General features: G+C 32.7%; 1 protein-coding gene across 7 annotated transcripts in view; it reads right to left on the bottom strand.

Annotated features, from left to right (window-relative positions):
- Positions 1-2192: 2192 nt before the first annotated feature.
- The window catches only part of LOC109499872 (high mobility group protein B1-like), an 807961-nt gene continuing 789379 nt past the window's right edge, over positions 2193-20774 (bottom strand). For 6 of the 7 annotated variants that reach the window (XM_045057965.1, XR_006598229.1, XR_002157423.3 and 3 more), the window contains one exon: positions 6965-7851. The gene's annotated coding sequence lies outside the window, so the exon portion shown is untranslated. Of the gene's footprint in view, positions 3631-6964; positions 7852-20774 lie in introns of those variants that run through there. The other variant, XM_045057966.1, reaches the window with a different exon arrangement.

Genomic DNA, 20774 nt, shown 5'->3' with positions numbered 1-20774 from the left:
ACCAGGGTGACTTCTTGCTAAAATAAAAGAAGTACTCATGACCCAAAACCTCTCAACATAAGACAAAATGTTTAGGATACAATTGAGAATTGCTCAACATACCAAAATCAAGAACACCATAACTTTAATGAGAAAAGACAATCAACTGATACCAACACCAAGATGAATCAGATATTGGAATTATCTGAAAAGGATTTTAACACAACTGCCGTAAAATGTTTCAATGATCAATTAAACATTCCCTTTAATAAATTAAAAATTAAAAACAATCTCAGCAAAGAAGTTACTTTATAAGAACCAAATGGGAATTATAGACAGAGAAATATAGTAAATTAAATTTGTAAAAGGTGTGTTGAATGGGCTTAATAGTAGAGTGAAGATGGCAGTATAGCACCAGTGAACTTAGAACAGATCAAAAGAATATATCCAATCTGAACAACAAAAAGAAAATAGACTTAAACAAAGAAAAAAGAACAGATCTCAGGAACCTGTCAAACAATAACAAAAATGCAAAATTCCTAATGTTAATGGAGAGAGAAAAAGAACGGGTTGAAATAATATAGGTGAAAAATCTTCAAATTTGGAATACACTTGTTTTCAAATTTTCATATACTTATTGGCTATTTGTATATCTTTTTTTGGAAAAATGTCTATTCAGATTCTTTGCTCATTTTAAACTAGTTATTTATTGTTATTTTTTGTTATTGAGTTGTATGTATTCCTTATATGTTTTGGATATTAATCCCTTGTCAGATATGATGTTTACAGATGGTTTCTCCCAATTACAAAATACAGATTCAACACAATCCCTTTCAAAATTGCAATGACATTTTTTCACTGAAATAGGAAAAATGATTGTACAATTCATATGGAACCACTAAAGACCCTGAATAGACAAAGCAATTTGAAAAAGAAGAACAAAATTGAAGGCAACGTACCTCCTAATTTCAAATTATATTACAAATCTATAGTAATCAAATCAGTATGGTGTTGGCATTAACAACAGGCATACAGACCAATTGAACAGAATAGAGAGCCCAGAAAACAATCCAAACATATACAGTCAACTAATATTTGACAAGGGCACCAATGATACACAATAGAGAGAAGACAAATAAGTGATGCTGGGAAAACTGGATATCCACATACAAAAGAATGAAATTGGACTCTTATCTTACCCTATACACAAAAATCAACTCAACGTGAATTTGACTCAAATGTAAGACCTGAAACCATAAAACTCCTAGAAGAAAACCTAGGATAAAACCTTCTTGACATTGGCCTTATTAGTTATGTTTTAGATAGGACAGTAGTAAAAGCTTAGGTAACAAACACAGAAATGAACAATTGGGTCTATATCCAAGTAAAAGTTTCTGCACAGAAAAGAAAACAACAAAATAAAAAGGCAACCTATGGACTGAATAGACATTTCACCGCAGGGGATAGAAAGATATCACAGAAAAGGTGTTCAACAGCATTAGCCATGGGGAAATGCGAATTAATACCCTGATCAGGTAACTCTATATGCCTATTTGAATGGTTAAAATAAAATTAAAAATATACTAATCATATCTACTGCTGGCAAAATTCAGAACAACTGGAACTATCTCATATGGCAGTGCAAAATAGTACAGGCACTCTGGAAAACAGTTCAGCAGTTTCTTGTAAAGTTAAGCATACCCTTACCACATGACTAAGCAAGCACTCCTGGGTATTTACACTGGAGAAATGAAAATTTATATGCACAGTAAAATCTGTACACAAATGTTCACTGAAGCTTTATTTATGATAGCCAAAAGCTAGAAATAACTGAAATGGCCTTCAACGGGTGAATGGATAAATTATGACATATCCATACAGTGGAATACTACCAGAAGTAAAGAGGAAAACTATTGATATAAACAATGACTTAGGTGAAACTCAAAGATATTATACTGAATGATTACATGTCTCAAAAATTACATACCGTATGCTTCCATTTCCTTGTCATTTTCTTTTAATTTTTTTTAATGTTTATTTTTGAGAGAGAGAGAGAGCATGAGGAGGGGAGGAGCAGAGAGAGAGAGACACAGAGTCTCAAAGCAGGCTCCAGGCTTTGAGCTGTCAGCACAGAGCCCGATGTGGGGCTCAAACCCTCTGACCACGAGATCATGACCTGAGCTGGAGTCCAACGCTTAACTGACTGAGCCACCCAGGCGACCCTCCTTGTCATTTTCAAAACAAACAAACAAACAAATGGAAAACAGGTCAGTGGTTAGCAGGAGTATGGGTGGAGGTGATGCTATCACTATGAAATGATAACATGAGGGGTTTTTTACACGTCTAGAGAACTCTGCATCTTTATTGTGGTGGTGATTACCCAAAAGTATACATGTGTTAAAACTCCTAGAATTGTGTAACAAGAGAAAAACATCCATTTAAATGTATGGTAAGTATAAAATTGGAGCATAAAAAAACAAAGACAAAAAAGTCATTATCACAAAATCAGCATACTAATTATTTCCAGAGAAGTCTGGAAATGTGACCGGCATGGATTCCCAAGGAGATCCTAAGGTCTTAATAACATTTTTTCATCTTAACCTGGGCTTTTGGCATGTCTTAAATATTATATGCATATATTTATAAAACATTTCAACAATTTGGCGTGTCATATATATTATATGTTTCAACAATTCTAAATGATAATTTGGACATAACTGGTAACATTGTAGAAGCATATATACTATGCCACAATCAGTCCGTATATTCTTTTAAATAATGGTACATTATTCTCCATGGAATCATATACAAGTGTGCTTATTACAGCACTTTCTGGTGAAGAAAATATTTAGATGTGACCTATTCATAAAAAGAAAATTGATTAATAAATATGGTTATTTACAGGAAGAAATAGTATACATATCGTTGAAAATAAACATCTGTATCAACATTGATATATCTCAAGAACTTAATGCAAGCAATAGAAGCAGGTTGTGCACTGTTGCATACCAGTTATTCTTTTTTATTAGTAAAATAACTAAGCTAACATATAAAACAAGTGCAAAGGTAAAGAATATCAAACACGTGATAGTGCTTATCTCTTTTGTAAGAAGGAGAATAAATGAAGAAGGGAACAGAGGAAACTAAATTCATCTGTAGTGTCTTGTTGAAAAGCAGAAAATAACTGCATCATGTATGGCGACATTTGATAAAGCTCGCTGGTGTGTGAGAAGGGATTGATGGCAGTATTATTACCTATACATTTGAACTATCTTATAATTTAAAGGCATATTGATTATATTCCTATCAATTGATTTTTCTTAAATGTGAATTGCTTCTGCCATTTATGTTACTTTCCTGGCTCCTATGTACATTTGAATTTGTAATCCCTGCACTTCACGGTAAGGCTAAAAACATGTCTTAGGCCTCTGACAGTTGGCAACCTTTGTAAACACTTGGCCACGTGGATCCGGAACCTTTTTGCTTCTAATTTTTTCCCTCTTAGTTTACTACAGCCATAGTTACCAACACTGCTTCTATTCTCTCACACCCAGGACCTGTTGTTCTAGGTCATGCAGACTCTGAACAGAACAACTCTTTCCTTTGGGCTGCTTTCCTTGAGATGCTCCTTCTCCACCTCTCTCTGAGTCCCTGCAAGAAAGATTGGGAATATCACTACTGGGGCAGACTAAGTAGGTAGATAGTTCTTGTCTTTTGTTCGCTTGTTTTCCTATAAATTAGGAAGAGAGGCCCATCTTTGGGGAGGAGTAAGCTGAAGTGGTTTTTGATAGTTTGCAAGTGAGGCTGTTCCTGCCAAACCCTGGAAGTCTGTGGGACCCACACCCCCCCCCCCCACCATCTATCAAACTATATTTTTTCTTATTCTCCTTGAGAAATCTTGGCATGATAGGTAAAACTATATTTTTCTAAAATCATCCTTAAAAAAGCAAAGCAAATTCTTGCTCTATGGAAATGAGGTTGGATCCTTACCAAGCTACTAAGATTCTGTTAACATATCCATGTCCGCAACTTTTCTCTTTTTAACATTTGTGCAAAACAAAAATATATAAAATCTCTATCCCTGAAGGACTTGAGGTAAAATAATTGGTTGCTTAAACAAAGTGAAACACATTTCTTGGCTTTTAAATCTGAAATGATGAGTTTTTAAAATTATCCTTCACTTTATACAAAGTAGGTACATTTAATGAGTTTATATATATGAAGTTTACTTACCAAGTTCACTGTTATTAAAACAACTCAGTAATGTATCCTAAGATTAAGTTGATAAGAGTATCAATGTATGTGGTAAAATGGAAATCTATCCACTTATGCCAGAAACACTTATGAAAATGTGTTTGAAAGATATTTCAGAGTTTGGGTGAAGTTAATTAGCATCTAAGCACCACTTAAGAAAGTACTTCCTTACAAGAGGCTACTTCTATATGACAGCTCAAGAAATTTATGATAAGGAAAGATGCAGATTGCGCCTGTCATTTAGCTCATCAAGACTAAAACAAATGGGCTTTCCTTCCTTCCCAAAAAAGATGTTTTACTGCTTAGAAAACACTTTATTTTTTTTAACTCCTCTGATCAAGACTGTTTTGTTTCTTGAGTATTTTTTTTTTAATTTTTTTTTCAACGTTTATTTATTTTTGGGACAGAGAGAGACAGAGCATGAACGGGGGAGGGGCAGAGAGAGAGGGAGACACAGAATCGGAAACAGGCTCCAGGCTCTGAGCCATCAACCCAGAGCCCGACGCGGGGCTCGAACTCACAGACCGCGAGATCGTGACCTGGCTGAAGTCGGACGCTTAACCGACTGCGCCACCCAGGCGCCCCGGGTATTTTTAAATTGAGCATGAAAATGTTAATAATTTATCTTGTAAAAGATAAACTGTGTACTCTGTAATATCTAAAACCCTAGGGTGGGGGCTTTGTTTCTTGCTTGTCATGTACTTATGCATTTATGTGTTCATTGTATGGTCCTTCTGTGTTGTATAGATTGACCATATTACTGTTTCTGATTGAAGGAAATGTGATTCTTGAGGTAAAGAATTTTGTATCACATAGTATCTAGCACAGTACCACACATAAGGGACATTGTTTTAAATGTTTATTTATTTATTTTAGTGAGAGAGAGCGAGCATGGGAGAGGCAGAGAGAATCCCAAGCAGGCTCGAAACTGTGAGCACAGAACCTGATGCAGGGCTTGATCCCACAAATGGTGAGATCATGACCTGAGCCGAAATCAAGAGTAGGATTCTTACCCGACTGAGTCACCCAGGTGCCCCCACACAAAAGAGACCCTTAATAAGATTTAGGGAAAAATTTATTTTCTGAATGAGACCAATTGAAGATAATATATTACATGTGCTTGGGAGTCTGTGGTATAGAAAGCCCTTCCCATACAGATTAGCTAAAACACAAAAAGCAAAAAACAAAACATAAAAACAAACAAAAGAAACAAAACAAAACGAAACAGTATTATTCTGAAGCAATGGCTTATAATGTAAACTGCTTTGGAGACTTGCCTTCCAATCTCTTCCTCTACTGTGCTAACTCTGTAGACTTAAAAGACATATAACTCTTGATTCCCCCTATTCTGTGTTCAAGTCCTAGGCAACCATTAGTCTACTTTTTATCTGTATAGATCTGCTGTTCTGGATATTTCATATAAATAGAATCATCTTATTTGTGAGTTTTGTGACTAGTTTCTTTAACTTAGGATGTTTTTGAGGTTCAGTCATTATATAGAAATATAAATACATATAATAAGTATAATTAAATAATTATATAATATTTTAATATATATAATGTTATATATATGTATATATATAATTCATTTTTATTGCCAAATAATATTCCATTGTGTGGATGTACCACATTTTATCACTTTTCAGTTAATGGACATTTGAGTTGTTTTCACTTTCACTTTTTGGCTATTACAAATAATACTGATAAGAACATTCAGGTGCAAGTTTATTTGTGGACAGGTAATTCATTTTTCTTGGGTAAATATCTGAGACTAGAATTGCTGAGTCATATGACAATTATTTATTACCATTTCAAAGAACTACTGAATTGTTTTCCAAAGTATTTGCACACTTCCACATCCCAACCAGCAAGGCATGAGGGTTCCAGTTTCCACACATCCTTACCAGCTCATTATTTCCTACCCTTTATATTATAGTCATTCTAATGTTTTTATTATGATCATTCTGTTTATTATTATTATAAATAATAATTATCATATTATTATAAATAATTGTGTATAAATTATGGTTATCCAATTTGAATTTCTTTTTTGGAAAATTGATTTTCTGACTATACTAGTGACCATGTTTTGATTATTTGTACTTGAATTATTGAGTTCTAAGTGCTCTTGATGTATTCTAAATACAAGTCCCTTATCATTTATGATTAACAAATACTGTCAGCATTCTGTGAATTGTCTTTTCACCTTCTTGATTGTATCACTTGCATCACAAAAGATTTTTAATTTTAATGAAAACAATTTACTTTACTCCTGTTTTCTTCTAAGAGTTTTGTAGCCTTTAGCTGTGTGCCTTATTTCTTCAGTAACTGTTTTAAACTTTGATCCCTACTGTAGCACATAGTCATCTAGAGAATTTTCCTAAGCTGCCCACTTCTCTGAGCAATTTAATTCATACCTCCACCACCTGCCACAGTTATTCTAATATCTCAACTTCTCTTAACATGAACAATCACTTTTCCTTCCTTCTAGGATCCATTCCAGTAGTGAATTTGCAAAAAAATACTCTTAAAATTATATTAATTTCTTTTATTATATTAGCAAACAAACTTTTCTGACATTTCTATCCTTCTTTAAATAGACAGAATAATGAATGACAAACCTGGTAGATTTAAAGAACTTTCCTTGTTTAAGATTGTCTATTTTCTGTGAAAAAAAATTCTTAAATATTTTAACTTACCTTAAGTTTCACCTACATATTTTTCACTGGCATATGTAGCTTTCAGTATCCTTGGTCACTACTTTCCCAGTATCTGAGCTTACTACCTGTCAACCTCATCTACCTAATCATAGTTTGTGATTCCTTATCTTTCCTTTGAATAAAGTTGTTTAAATTGCCCATCCTTTCTCTACCATTTATTCTCTCAAACACACAAAAGAGAGTATGTGCATAATATAGTTCTTGAAAAATAAACAAAAAATAAAAGACAAATCTTGAAAGAAATAATGATGACTTAAGTTTTCAACAATCTTTCTTCATATTTATATTACTCTGCTTCTCTGGTTACTTAAAGGATAACATATATGATAAAGAAAAAGTGCAAACTCCTTTCTATCAACTTACGAAATAAGACTAGGAAGCACTTGGGCAAACCCCAAATACATAAAGTTTTAAGAAGCATGGTTAGCCTTTTATTTTCTATGGGTGATATTTTTTCAGAAAAAACTCGATAACTATTTGTTATTTGTTTGTCCCCATTCATTATAGTATATTGTTCTAACTTGTATTCAATAACTATTCATTGAATTGAACTTAATTGAACTACATCTTTTAAAAAGTAAAACCAATTTTCTTCCCATCCTTTATTTCCCTCTTTCTTTATTTACACTTATATTTTCCAGAAAACTTCTATAATTTAATTTCCAGTCAGAGTTGTAAAATTCTTTAGACCACTTGAAGAAAAATTTATGTTTCAAGTTCTTTTATGTGAAGGCAATTATTTATCATGGTTGCTTTTCTCTATTTGGTATCCCGGGGATATAGTTCAATAGAGTTTTGGAAAATTCTCATTACTCTTCCAGGCAATATTCTGGTGATTCTTTGTATTTTGTTGACTTGACTTTCTCAGTTTTTTTCGCTGAGTTTATGGCTTTGGATGCTGTGATGAGAGGCAAAAGGAATAGGCAAGGATTTAACAGATTTTATAAAGGTTAAAGAAGTCCACCATTTATTTCAACTTCCAGTAATGTACTGTACTCCATCAGACATGCTAATTCAGAAATCCTTACCTTAGTGCTAGACAGTTAAAATGAATATATTATCATGAATATTCATGATTATATCGAAAATGGAAAATTGTGTAATGTTCAATTTTTTCTAGTTGCTTTCCAAAAATTGTATTAGCATGGCCCTTCTTAGGTGTTATTACTTAAAAGGCAAAATTTGAATGGTCCATCATCATTTTATAAGTGTTTAAGCAGTGAGGTTTGCAGAACGCAAGTGATTTAATGTTTTCACTGGCTATGTGATATACAATAAAGAGTTTCTTCTCATTTTAACCTTTCATGATGAAGTCAAAACATACTTTTATATAGACAATAAACACTTTACAACTTTGTAAGTGAAATAAATTACCCCATTTTGCTTCATTCTTAGTATTTGCTTTAGAATAAAGTTTGAAAGAAAAATCCTTGTGGTGAAGTAAAAATAAGTCACTGCTCTTTGGCAGCTTGAAGGAGGTAGGTGAGATCTCATATTCTTTTCCTCCTGGTTTAAATCATTTTAGGCCAATGGTTTTCAGCTATATAGATTCAGTGTAGTATCTTTGAATTATAGTAAGGCCAACGTGAAGGGATTTTTTTATAATTATACCATTTACATGCTTCCATTTGACTCACCCTCATTGTTTGAAGATAACTATTCACTTTCTTTGTGGAATAAAATTCATATGCCTCGTATGACAACAAATAAGTATATATAGTGCCACATGGCCTTCTTGAATGCCATTTGGTGGCTCAGTCAGTTGAACTTCTAACTTTGGCTCAGGTCATGATCACAGCGTGTGAGTTCAAGCCTCGTGTATGGCTCTGAGCTGACAGCTCCAAGCCTGGAGCCTGCTTCAGATTCTGTTTCCACCTCTCTTTCTGCCTCTCCCCCACTCTCACTCTGTCTCTCTCTTTCTTTCAAAAATAAATAAGCATTTTTAAAAAAAGAACGAACATTACTTCTTAGTGTATGTGAAGTTCTTTTTTCTTTTTTTTTTAATTTTTTTTCAACGTTTATTTATTTTTGGGACAGAGGGAGACAGAACATGAACGGGGGAGGGGCAGAGAGAGAGGGAGACACAGAATCGGAAACAGGTTCCAGGCTCTGAGCCATCAGCCCAGAGCCTGACGCGGGGCTCGAACTCCGGGACCGCGAGATCCTGACCTGGCTGAAGTCGGACGCTTAACCGACTGCCCCACCCAGGCGCCCCATGTGAAGTTATTTTTTCAAAGAAATCTACAAAAAAAGGACAAAAGTAATCCATTCATCATATTTCTCTGTTAAATAGACTATTAGGTAGTAATTACTAAGGCTGCTTATGACATGTTCCAAAGTTTTTCAATAATGGAATATAGATAAATAATCACACTATCTGAGTATCTTACTGTTTTACCTGTTAGGTCAAAATACTTATTTATGAGGTAAATTATTAGTAGAATGGGCAAAGACAAACTCAAGTATAGCCTTAGCAATCAGTATTTTTACAAATAAATTTTAGATATTCAGAACTATAATGACAGAGAAGATCATACTAGATTCAGCTAATACATTTCAAATAAATTGAAGTAGCAGTTGATAATATATTTTGTACTAAGTTATTGGATATGCAGCTTGGAATTTCCAAAATTAAAAGGGCATAATTAAATTTAAATATTAAATAATGGATTTCTGCCTTAAAACTTGTAACACTTAATCAACAAGTCTTCTATCTTGGAACCATATTTGACTATTAATTTAAAAAAAATTTAAACTGGGTTTCATATAAATATTTAGCATATAATTTCCTTCTAGATCTTCCTTAATCTTTTCTTCCCAATTCAAGATAAGGTATTATTTAAATTGGTTTATCAAGTCCATCTCCACAGTCATTAATTAACTAAATATAGAGCCTCTAATGTATGACTCATAGACATTTTCTTTTCTACTGTCTGTCTAGGAAAAGGTTTACCATCTATTGTTTTGAGATTGATTGGGTGATTAGATGACATTTGGAAATTAACAAGAAACTATTTCTTAACAGAAACTTCTTTTTTTTGACACTAAGTACCACAAAATATTACATTAAAATTGTGGTACTAGCAAAATGAATGAAAGTTAATTGATAAGAAGACACTTTTGGTAATACCTAAAATTCTAAATCTGATTTACACAACGCCTTGTTTTCCACTGGCCGAGCATCAGCATATTTCCTTAATGGGTCTACCTATAGCTTTTCTTTATTGCTAGATATGTTTATATAAAATTGGGAATCAGGTGGCTCTTTCATTTTTTGTCTTAGTCTAGTAAGGTATTTAAAATGATGATTAGCTCATTATTTTCTTGACTTTCTTTAAACTCAAACATTTCAGTGCCCTTAGCAAGGATAACTCCAAATACTATATGAAGCTTAGAGATTATGTAAATAAACATACTCTAGATTTTCCTGAGTTGAATTCTACAGTTGGTAAATATTCAATAATGGAAAATCAGAATTATGAACTAATGTAATAGGAAAATCCTTTGACATTATTAGGTCATCTCTAGTTATGTAGATTACATGTGACATTAATTTTTGGTCTAGAGCAGCAGCTTCAAAACATAAAGCAATATTCATCACACAAAGGGAAAAAAAAAAGATGAATATAATGCCTTTCTCTATACTGTTTCTTAAAAAAGAACTCTAGGGGCGCCTGGGTGGCGCAGTTGGTTAAGCGTCGGACTTCAGCCAGGTCACGATCTCGCGGTCCGTGAGTTCGAGCCCCGCGTCAGGCTCTGGGCTGATGGCTCAGAGCCTGGAGCCTGTTTCTGATTCTGTGACTCCCTCTCTCTCTCTGCCCCTCCCCCATTCATGCTCTGTCTCTCTCTGTCCCAAAAATAAATAAATAAACGTTGAAAAAAAAATTAAAAAAAATAAAAATAAAAAAGAACTCTAATACTTTGATTCCTCTTACTTTTTCTTTTATTCTCACTGCTGTCATTCTTTTCATCTATACCCTCTATACATTTATTTTATTTTCCTATTCTCAACATTTCTTATCATTTCCTTACAAGTATATCTTTATTCATATACTTTTAATCCTTTAGCTTCCCTTGGGTCACTTAATGTTGATTACATCTCCCCAGAAAATGATTACAGTCAAATCAATATTAATGAAAATAATAAGATTATCTCTGTTTTGATCACTGATTTTTAAAAAGCCTTTCTCATCTACCCACTAGCCCACAGTTATAAGCCAAGGACTCAGTGTGGAAACTGGTTTAAAATGGTTTCCATGGGCCTTGGTTTCTCATCTATTCTGGGATTTTACTATTTGTTTCTCTGATATATATGTTCCAGCTTTCCTCAGTCTACTCGTGAGTACTAAGCTCCTTGGAGGGTCCTTATGAGCCCTCAGACTAACTCTCACCAAGGAACAGTCCGTTGACAAGAGTAATTTATTTTCCCCTCAAAGTTTTGTGGCTATTCTGTATTAAGGTATATGGGTATGCTGGAGCAGGAGAAGGAAGATGTAGGAAACAAGCTGAAAGGTGTATGTGTGTGAAGTATAGGATAGCAATGGATAAGGCAGAGAATGAAAACACAGTATTCACGTTTGCTGCCTGATGATCCGGGTTAGGTTAGCAACAAAAATTTGCTAAACATCTTTGTTGATGAGATGTTGCCACAAAGATGCAAACATTTATTTAGCAAATAAATGCTAAGTGACTATATGAATTTTTTTCTTGATTTCCTTCTTATTTGACAATACTTTGACTGTAAACTGCCACTGAATTAGACATATTTCTACCAAAGATATATAATTATTTGCAATCTTCTAAATTCATGTAAATAGTGTTTGTATTAAACATTTGAAATAGGTACTGCATATGTTCACAGCGCAGTTGGGCTGCCCATGATCTGCTTTATGATGCTTCCTTGTACAACACTACTCTGTTACCAGAATTCCACCTGGCACCAGGTAATGAGTGGATAAAAACATCATGTCTGATGAAAGAGTGAATTTTTCTGGATAACTAAGTGAAATATAAACACAGTTCGTGATTTTATTTCTTTTTTCTTTTAATTATTTTGTATTATGTCATTGTAACTTACATATAAATAATATCAGATTTTTAAAAACCCTACTAATATGCTTGATACAGTTGAAAAATGGGTCTTTGCTTTATCTTAAGTAAGGCTGAGTTAAGGTGTTGACTTCTGACATTTTTGTGACACAAAGTCCACAACTACCAATAGGTAACAAAATAGGTAACAAAAATGTAATAATTTGGTAAATTTAATCTTAAAGGCAATACACTAACAATAATAAATAATGCATGTGGTTTAAAAAATTTGGTTCTTTTTTCCAGTTTATTAAGAAATAATTGACATATATCAATGTGTAAGTTTAAAATTTCAGTATCTTAACTGCTGCCAAAAATTTAATATACATCTCAGAGGTTTGCAAAAAACAATCTTTATTTAAACAACACTTGATAACAAGCATGGAAGGTGCTTCGATATTTAAGAGATTCAAGTTTACTGATATCTCTGGTATCTAAAAGGATTTAAGAATGTTCTTCTATTGATGCTCAAAAACAGTACAATAGGCAAACTCACTTTTAACCAAATTTACTGTAACTAAATATTATATATAACAGTGTGTTGAAAATTTATTTCAGAATAAATGAAATACAATCTTTTAAAAGATTTATTTATGTATTTATTTATTTATTTATTTATTTTTGAAATAGAACAGAGGAGGGGCATAGAGAGGGAGAGAGAGAATCCCAAGTAGGCTCTGCATTGTCAGCACAGAGCCCAATGTGGGGCTCAGTCTCACAAACTATGAAATCATGACCTGAGCTGAAACCAAGAGTTGGGTGCTTAACTGACTGAGCCACCCAGGTGCTTCTGAAATAGTATCTTTATTTTGACTTAGTAATAATCTGCATTAGGTTAAGAAAATATTAATCCAATCAGTATAGTATGCAAAACAAGACGAATAAATTGCTATTAAAATAATGTAGATGTGATTTTTAAACTTTTAAATATGTTGTTTTAAGCTATGCAATCCAGTAGATAAAGAAGTGAAGAATCTTCCTAAATATTATATCTTAAAATTTATCTCAACAAATAAAACATACAACTCAGTTATCTCTAAGTTATGTACTAAGCTTTCAGGACAAAGACTAGGATAAAATGAAGCTACCAATGTTTTGGGTCAATGTAAATCATCTACAAACTGGAAAAGAATTTTATTTATTTTTCCCTTAGAAAATAGTGATCTCTTCAATTATTTAAAAATTGTGATATGTCTACATTAAACACCCATATACTAACCTATGAGGCCACAGTATTATAGAACTTATTTGTTTTAAGAACTTTCAAATTACAATCATGTCTTACAAATTTTAAATCTGCTAGTGTATCTTTAGATTTTTATTCCACCTGATAATTTTATACTTCTTAACTTTAGAGGCCATTCTGAGTTGAAGTTAGTACTAACTTCATCCATTGCTTTATAGAGATGCATGTGTATAAACATCAATTATACGGTTGAAGAGGTATGTAGCTTCCTTTCCTAAGAATTTATTTCACATATGATTTAATTTAAAATTTCATCACATTGATTCTACCTCCAAGTTTTTCTTCAAATGCTTGGGTCATTAAAATAGATTTAATATCGGGGCGCCTGGGTGGCGCAGTCGGTTAAGCGTCGGACTTCAGCCAGGTCACGATCTCGCGGTCCGTGAGTTCGAGCCCCGCGTCAGGCTCTGGGCTGATGGCTCAGAGCCTGCAACCTGTTTCCGATTCTGTGTCTCCCTCTCTCTCTGCCCCTCCCCCATTCATGCTCTGTCTCTCTCTGTCCCAAAAAATAAATAAGCGTTGAAAAAAAAATTAAAAAAAAATAGATTTAATATCTAGTAAAAAATATCAGTAATTTTTTTCTTCATATGAATCTTAATTATAATTGTTCAATTGTTAAAGAAAAGTGAGCCTGTTATTATGATAAATAGACTATATATGGGTAATATATTTTGATTCATACAATTAAAATGCTACCTACAAATATTGCAAAGACTTAAAGAAATTTATATAAAGAGATAAATTCAGCTTAAAAGCTGGTGAAGAAAGGAAACTTTAAATTGTTTACAATTTAGGTTTTGGAGTAATTATAGAATGTTAAGTTTGAATAACTAATTATGAGTCATTATACATTTCACCTAAATACAATAAGGGTTGACATGCTTAGATACCATATTTTAACAATTAATGGTTCAAGTTGTAGAACATTTTTCCAAAACATGAACATTAGCAAAATTCTACAATGTATCTTTCCATTTCTAACTTATGTTGATGCCATCTGTTTGGTATGATGTCTGATCAGGTCACTATGTAACTTTTCATTCTTTCCTTCCAAAAATGTTTATTTTTAAAATTTATTTTATAGCTAGCCTAAATAGCCCATTCTTACTGAAGTAAGCATAATAAGAACATGAAAGATCCTGAGACTGTGTAGTCTTAAATAAAATTACTCTGATTTACATCTATATCTGGTATATACAAATCCAATAGCAAGTTCAGTAATAGTTGTCTAAATTCAAATGTATTAAATATCCTAACAAATTTGTGAAATTATATTCTAACTCTGAATACTGCTAGTCACATGCCATGTGACTTTTGTGTCACTTAATAAATGGACTTTTGAGTCACTTAATAAATGCCCCTGGGAGTCTTACCACCTACCATAATCCTACCCCCTGTAAAGTTTTTCTGGATAACCAGATGCACAACCACAAAGGAAACTAACCAAGAGTATATAATTAACTGGGCTATCATTTATAATTGTACAAATATTAATATATTATTGACATGAACACAGTTTACAATCATTACAAAGAAGTGCCAATGGTAGCATTGGGTTGAATGAAATGGCAGATACAGACACCACTGTGGTAAATCACATAGCTTTTATGCATTTAAGGAACTCATAATAAAGTCAGTACTGTCAGAGCGTCAGCAACATTATCTCATCTGAGGTAAGCTAGAAAACTACAGCTCACTATGTAAGCCCTTGGGACCATGGTACTGTGAGAGCAATGAAAAAAGAAATTCTCAAAAAGCAGAACCAAGGTCTATCTGATTGACTAAACATGGCAAATATGCAATATAATGGTATGAAATCTTCCCAGTTTTTATCTTGCAGGGTTTGGTGTAATACAAACCAATTTCTGCTGAGTTTTTCATACACACACACACACACACACACACACACACACACACATCCCACCTTGTTTCTGAGTGAGAGTTTTTACTCTCTGTGTACTGTTTCTGTATTTGGGAGATTGTGGAGAAGATGGTCCTATACTATTTTATGTGTCAAAGGGCCAAACTCTAGACACATAGACAGGATTGAGTACCACATAGGGATCCTAGACTTGAGTGGGGTGCAGTATTTTAGAGATAACTTTAAGCAAATTGTCATGTGGCAGTTTCTTGGAATATTCCTTAGGAGGCAAGTAGGGCATGCCTGGTGCCCTGTCTTTTGCCATGCCTTAATCTTTATGTTTGAACTATAAAAATTAGTCTTGGAGCTCAATCTTTCATGAAGATAAAGGGCATATTAGGAGGTTGTGGAGTAGAAAGATTCAAGTAGGTGGTATCCCTGAAGGAATTTGTGGAACAGGTTTTCCATATCAACCTGTTTCCAAATCGTTAAATAAAAGAGAAATTGTGGCGCCTCTGTGGCTCAGTCCGTTAAGTGTGGAGTCTTGGTTCTGTTCAGGTGATGATCTCAGGGTTCATGAGTTTGAGCCATCAGCGCAGAGCCTGGTTCAGATCCTCTGAATATCTCTCTCTCTCTCTGCCCCTCCCCTGCTCTCGCACTTTCTCTGTCTCTCTCCCTCTCAAAAATAAATATTTTTTTTAAAAAAGAGAATTAAACTTCTATGATGTCAAGCCAATGTTATTTTTATTCCCACTTCTCATATCTAAATCTAAATCTAACTGATAACATCAATCATGTAATAGAACCCAAAGAATTTTACAACTACAACAAAATCAATACCATATAAGCAATATTCATTTAGCACATGCAATTAAATTACAAATCAAAATTAAAGTTAACTTAAAAAATCCATATGTTAATTTTAATATATGCTTCCTTATAATTTGTGAGTAAAAGATGACAAGAAAATAGAAAGTGAAAAAAATCAAATGAGTGATGAGAGTGCTAGTATGTAAAATCTGGGAATTAGACAAAGTAGTTTTGAGGGAGTAATTTATAGAAGTAAATTCACTTATTAAAAAATAGGAAAGATTGAGACTACATTAACTTAGCTGAACACACAAAATTAAATAAACTCAAAATAAATAGAAGTAAAGCATTTGTAAAGATACAGACAAGAAAATAGTAAAATATATAAGAGTGAGAAATGATCAGAAAAACACAAAACTATTTATCTGAAACTTATAATATATTTTTAAAAACCTCTCACTAGTATAATCCTGAAATATTAGAGAATGAATAAACAATCAATTCTAAAACTGAATAATATGACATAATTAAAAATAAAAAGATTTTTAGATATAGGATTATAAGATGTAATTTTAAGAAAATATGAAATACCAAATTGGACCATCTTTATAAGGAAACCAAAAACAATAGCAAAGGAAAAGATTAAAATTATATGCAAATATCTACCTCTCAAAAGACAATAAGAAAAATGTTTTAAAGGCAATTTCAACTCTATTAATACAGATAACCTTTAGTATGTAACTAATGCCTTTCACACTTCCATACAATAAGAAAAATCTTATAATGTAGAAATAATCCAAGAGGATCAGTAAATACAAGTTTCTTATGGTGATAGAAGGCTTCTTATGGTATCTTTTTAAAAGTTATGAGAACAAAGATGTTTTCTTTTTAGCTATGCTACACATGACATTGCAAACCATAGAGTGTACTTTAATGAGGAAATAGATCGTAACAATTACATCTTATTCATTTAAGAGAAAAGCCATTTTTTAAAGAATGAAGAATAAAGTAATTCAATATTTAAAACCTCAAGGATTTTATAGATATTTAAAATAATTTTATATAGAAGTAGACATTTTGCCAAATGTTGAAAAATTTGTCAACTTTCAAAATGAATCTTTCTGCTGACTTGATGCTATAAAATCCAGATTTTCATAATGACATAATCATGATTCATAGGAGGACATAGTTCTTCTTAAACTAAACGCCACTAATTTGCTTTCATGATTGAGCGCCATGGTTTTTTTTTTTTTATGATATTTTTCAAGGATAAGATTGGTAGGATATCAGAGGAAGAGTGCAAACATTCTAATTGTCTTTTGTATATCACTCCTGGGATAATTCAGATTTGAAAAAATCAAACTTCATCTCAGGGAAAATCCAATAGAGCATTCTGAGTGATTTTGACCACTCTTGATGTATTCACTTAGGAAGAACACATATATAAATTATCTTTCATCATTATTTTTTGTTTATTTCTTCATTGTTGCTCATGCTCAAAATGATATTCTTCCACTACACATCTTCTCTAATGAATGAGATATTGGCCCAGAGAAGAGACATGATGCTGATAGGCAGAGAGCTCTTTGAAAGACAATATTGTCGGAGAGATGCTAATTGTTATATAGCTCAATGTGGAGCCCTCAGTTGTTACTTCAAGTGGACAGGCATATGAGAACTTGCTGCTGTGCACAGCAAGATAAACACCTGCAGCAAATAAATTGGTGCTATATGAAAATTTAAAAATAACAAAAACACTTAAGTGCCCCTTTTTGAATTAATTTAATATGCTTGTCATATGGAAATACTTGATGCAGTTCACATGAACTTTATATGACTGCAAAACTGTCAGAATTTATTTGAAGACAATGTGTATTAACAAATAACAGTTTTAGAATAATTACAGCCAAGTGACAATTATACACAATATTAAAGGTTTTAAAAATGTTTTTTAAAGCAGTATTACATAAACAGCTCTCTATAGTCTCACAGGAGAATAAAATTTGCTTAGTTTTATAGAAGATAAATTTTAGTATATGAGAAAAATCTGGAAAATTACATATACTTCATAGGTATTTAACTTTCAGTATTATTCAAAATCTATTCCTATCACAGTCTATATTCCTTCATTAATAAAAGTTAGATGCTTTCCTTGGATATCAACTTGGATAATTTGCTGGTGAAAAGCCAGTGGATAGTAGTATCTATGTGCCTCCCACAAGAAGTTACTTAAATGTCAAAATCAAACACAATGTGTCAGAATAGGTTTTTCACATGATTCCTTTTTTATATATTAATTTTCATATATTAATTTGCAAATCAATTATTCTGAGATTTGAGTTACAAGTGTAATATGTTATTATCTTTGATCCTTTTTCATTATTATTGTGGGAACTTCAAAGGTAGATTCTAGGGCAGATGTAGGTATAAAGTCTTTAAGATAGTGGAATGAGTGAAAGGAACAAAAAATAGAGATATGTAAACCTCATCAATGTTAAAGCTAGCAAATAGATGCAGCATCATTTTATAAACAATGAGGAGTAACTCCAATATTTAGTGAAATTACAGTCAGATGGGAAAAAGAAATTGTGAATTGACAATTTCTCAACTGAAAGAAAGATGCACTATGATATAAAGTAATCATATGCATTTCTAAAGCATACGTTAGTATCCTTTTGTTGTGACTCATGAGTCCTGAGGACTTGTCAAAACAAGAGAATTTAAAATTACCCCATATGTACCTCATTGCCAAATTATGAATCAGCATTGGCCTCAAGGATTAAAAAAAAGCCTATACATTTATACTTAGCCATATATTTTTACCACTGTCCCCTTGTAAAACAGGAAGGGTGAAGATGAGGGGAGATGAGAGAAATCAATGAATAAACAGTGACCCAACTTTATAGTTGTAGAGCAACTATCAAGCATAAATAGATATGCACAGAAAAATGTATTCTGATCCACAAATAAGAATTCAGGGTGGGTACTTCTCCCTAATTCAGTTTCTCACTTAAGAAGCCAGTTCACTTAAAACCAGGGAAAAAAAGCAAAAAGAAAGAAAACAAAAATTCAAATGGGGTATGAATTGTTGGGACACAGTAGAACACAGCAGGCAGGAAAAGAAGTGATTTCAGGATATAGAGGAATCAAATAGAAACAAAGTGTCCTGAATGCAATGGACTTTAGATAATAATATATCTCTTCCTCTTAGAATATTGAGTGACAGAAATGATCACTCAAGTCTTTTAATACCCCCAAAAGAAGATTAATTCTAAAGAACAAGTTAATGGGTCTAAGAGGATCTCCCACATTCAAATATCATGAAAAATATGCAGGGAATAAAGTATACAAGAAAAAATAAACAAACATAAATTATGTAGAAATTGATAGTGACCAGTCTTTTTAAATTGCATACCTGAAGTAAATATTTCTACCTTTCAAATTTTTACTCATTCATTTATTTCATTCAGTTATTTCATGCATATTTTTAGCATATCCTGGCATAGTGATACCTTGCCTGCACATACCTTTACCTCTATACAGACATACAAATGTAAAGAACAACTGAAATAAGTCTATAAAGAAGAAATACTATTCTAAATACATAAAAGGGAGATTTAGCCTAAGTTTGAGTTTCAAGTTGCACAACAAGTGGGACTTAGTTATGCAACTGGAGGGGAGGAAAAAAAATTCCAGACATAAATAAACTATATAGTGAAGAGAGTATGAGAGATGTGAAATAATAGTAAAAAGAACACGATAGCTGAAGCCTAATGTGGATGGCAGCTAATGGTAACAACATTTAAGTAACAGCTTCAAACTCTTAAAAAAGTATTGAAAACATTCATTCTGATTTTTAGTAAATGTGGGTTACTTTACCTAGAAGCATCTTCTTATTGGAAAAACAAAACATACTTAATTCAAAATCCTGAGTAAAATATGAAAAAATGATCTTCAAAAATTAAAGATATCAAAGGCAAATTAGCAGGACAAATAAGAGAGGAAAGTCCTGAGACATAGACAAAGCACTCAAGGTCAGGGTTTCTCTAGATTAAATCAAGATATGATACTGAAGTGTGGTGGTGATGGACTTGAAAAGAGGAGAAGAAGGTTTAGCATCCTATTGTTTATCCACAGTTGGTTCCACCTTCTGGGTAGAAATGAACCAGAAGTAAACCACTAGCATTCCCATCTTCCCCAGGGCACTATGAGGAGACCAGACTTGCCACTAAATAAAATGACATGGAATAAATTTTATAAAAGCCTAAGGGATATAGCAATTTTAAACTTCTATGTGTCCCAAAACATAACCTCTATATATTGAAAGCAAAAACTTTATAGGCAAAATAAATAGGCAAATTAAGTCATAGTGTGTGATTTTTAACAGACCTCTAGTCATTAGTGAAATAATTAAAAAGATAAAAAACTATCTGGAAAGATTTCAAAAATCTGAACATGATTATCAATGTTGACTAATAGACATGTATAGAACTCTCCAAGAATTTGAGCATTTTTCCTTTTTCGAGGGTAAATAATCTATTTTTAAAAAATTCATCCTATTCTGGTTGGCCAGTGAGCAAATTCTAACACATTTGAAATGATTGTAATATACAGAGCTTGTTCTCTGACCATAATGCAATTAAGCTACAAGTCAACTGCAAAATAAATAATTAACTTCTGAAAATTAACCAAGGACTTCAGAAATTTGAAGTTGGGAAACATCAGCAAGATGATAAAAGAGGAAGCCCAGCCCTCCTTCTCTTCATAGACACAATTATTCAACACGAATACAAGGACCAATTCCCTTTGTGAGAAA

Source organism: Felis catus, chromosome B2, assembly GCF_018350175.1.
Source record: "Felis catus isolate Fca126 chromosome B2, F.catus_Fca126_mat1.0, whole genome shotgun sequence".
NCBI classification, from domain to species: domain Eukaryota; kingdom Metazoa; phylum Chordata; class Mammalia; order Carnivora; family Felidae; genus Felis; species Felis catus.
Note: the sequence above shows the minus strand (reverse complement) of the source record. Positions and strands in the feature narration are given on the sequence as shown.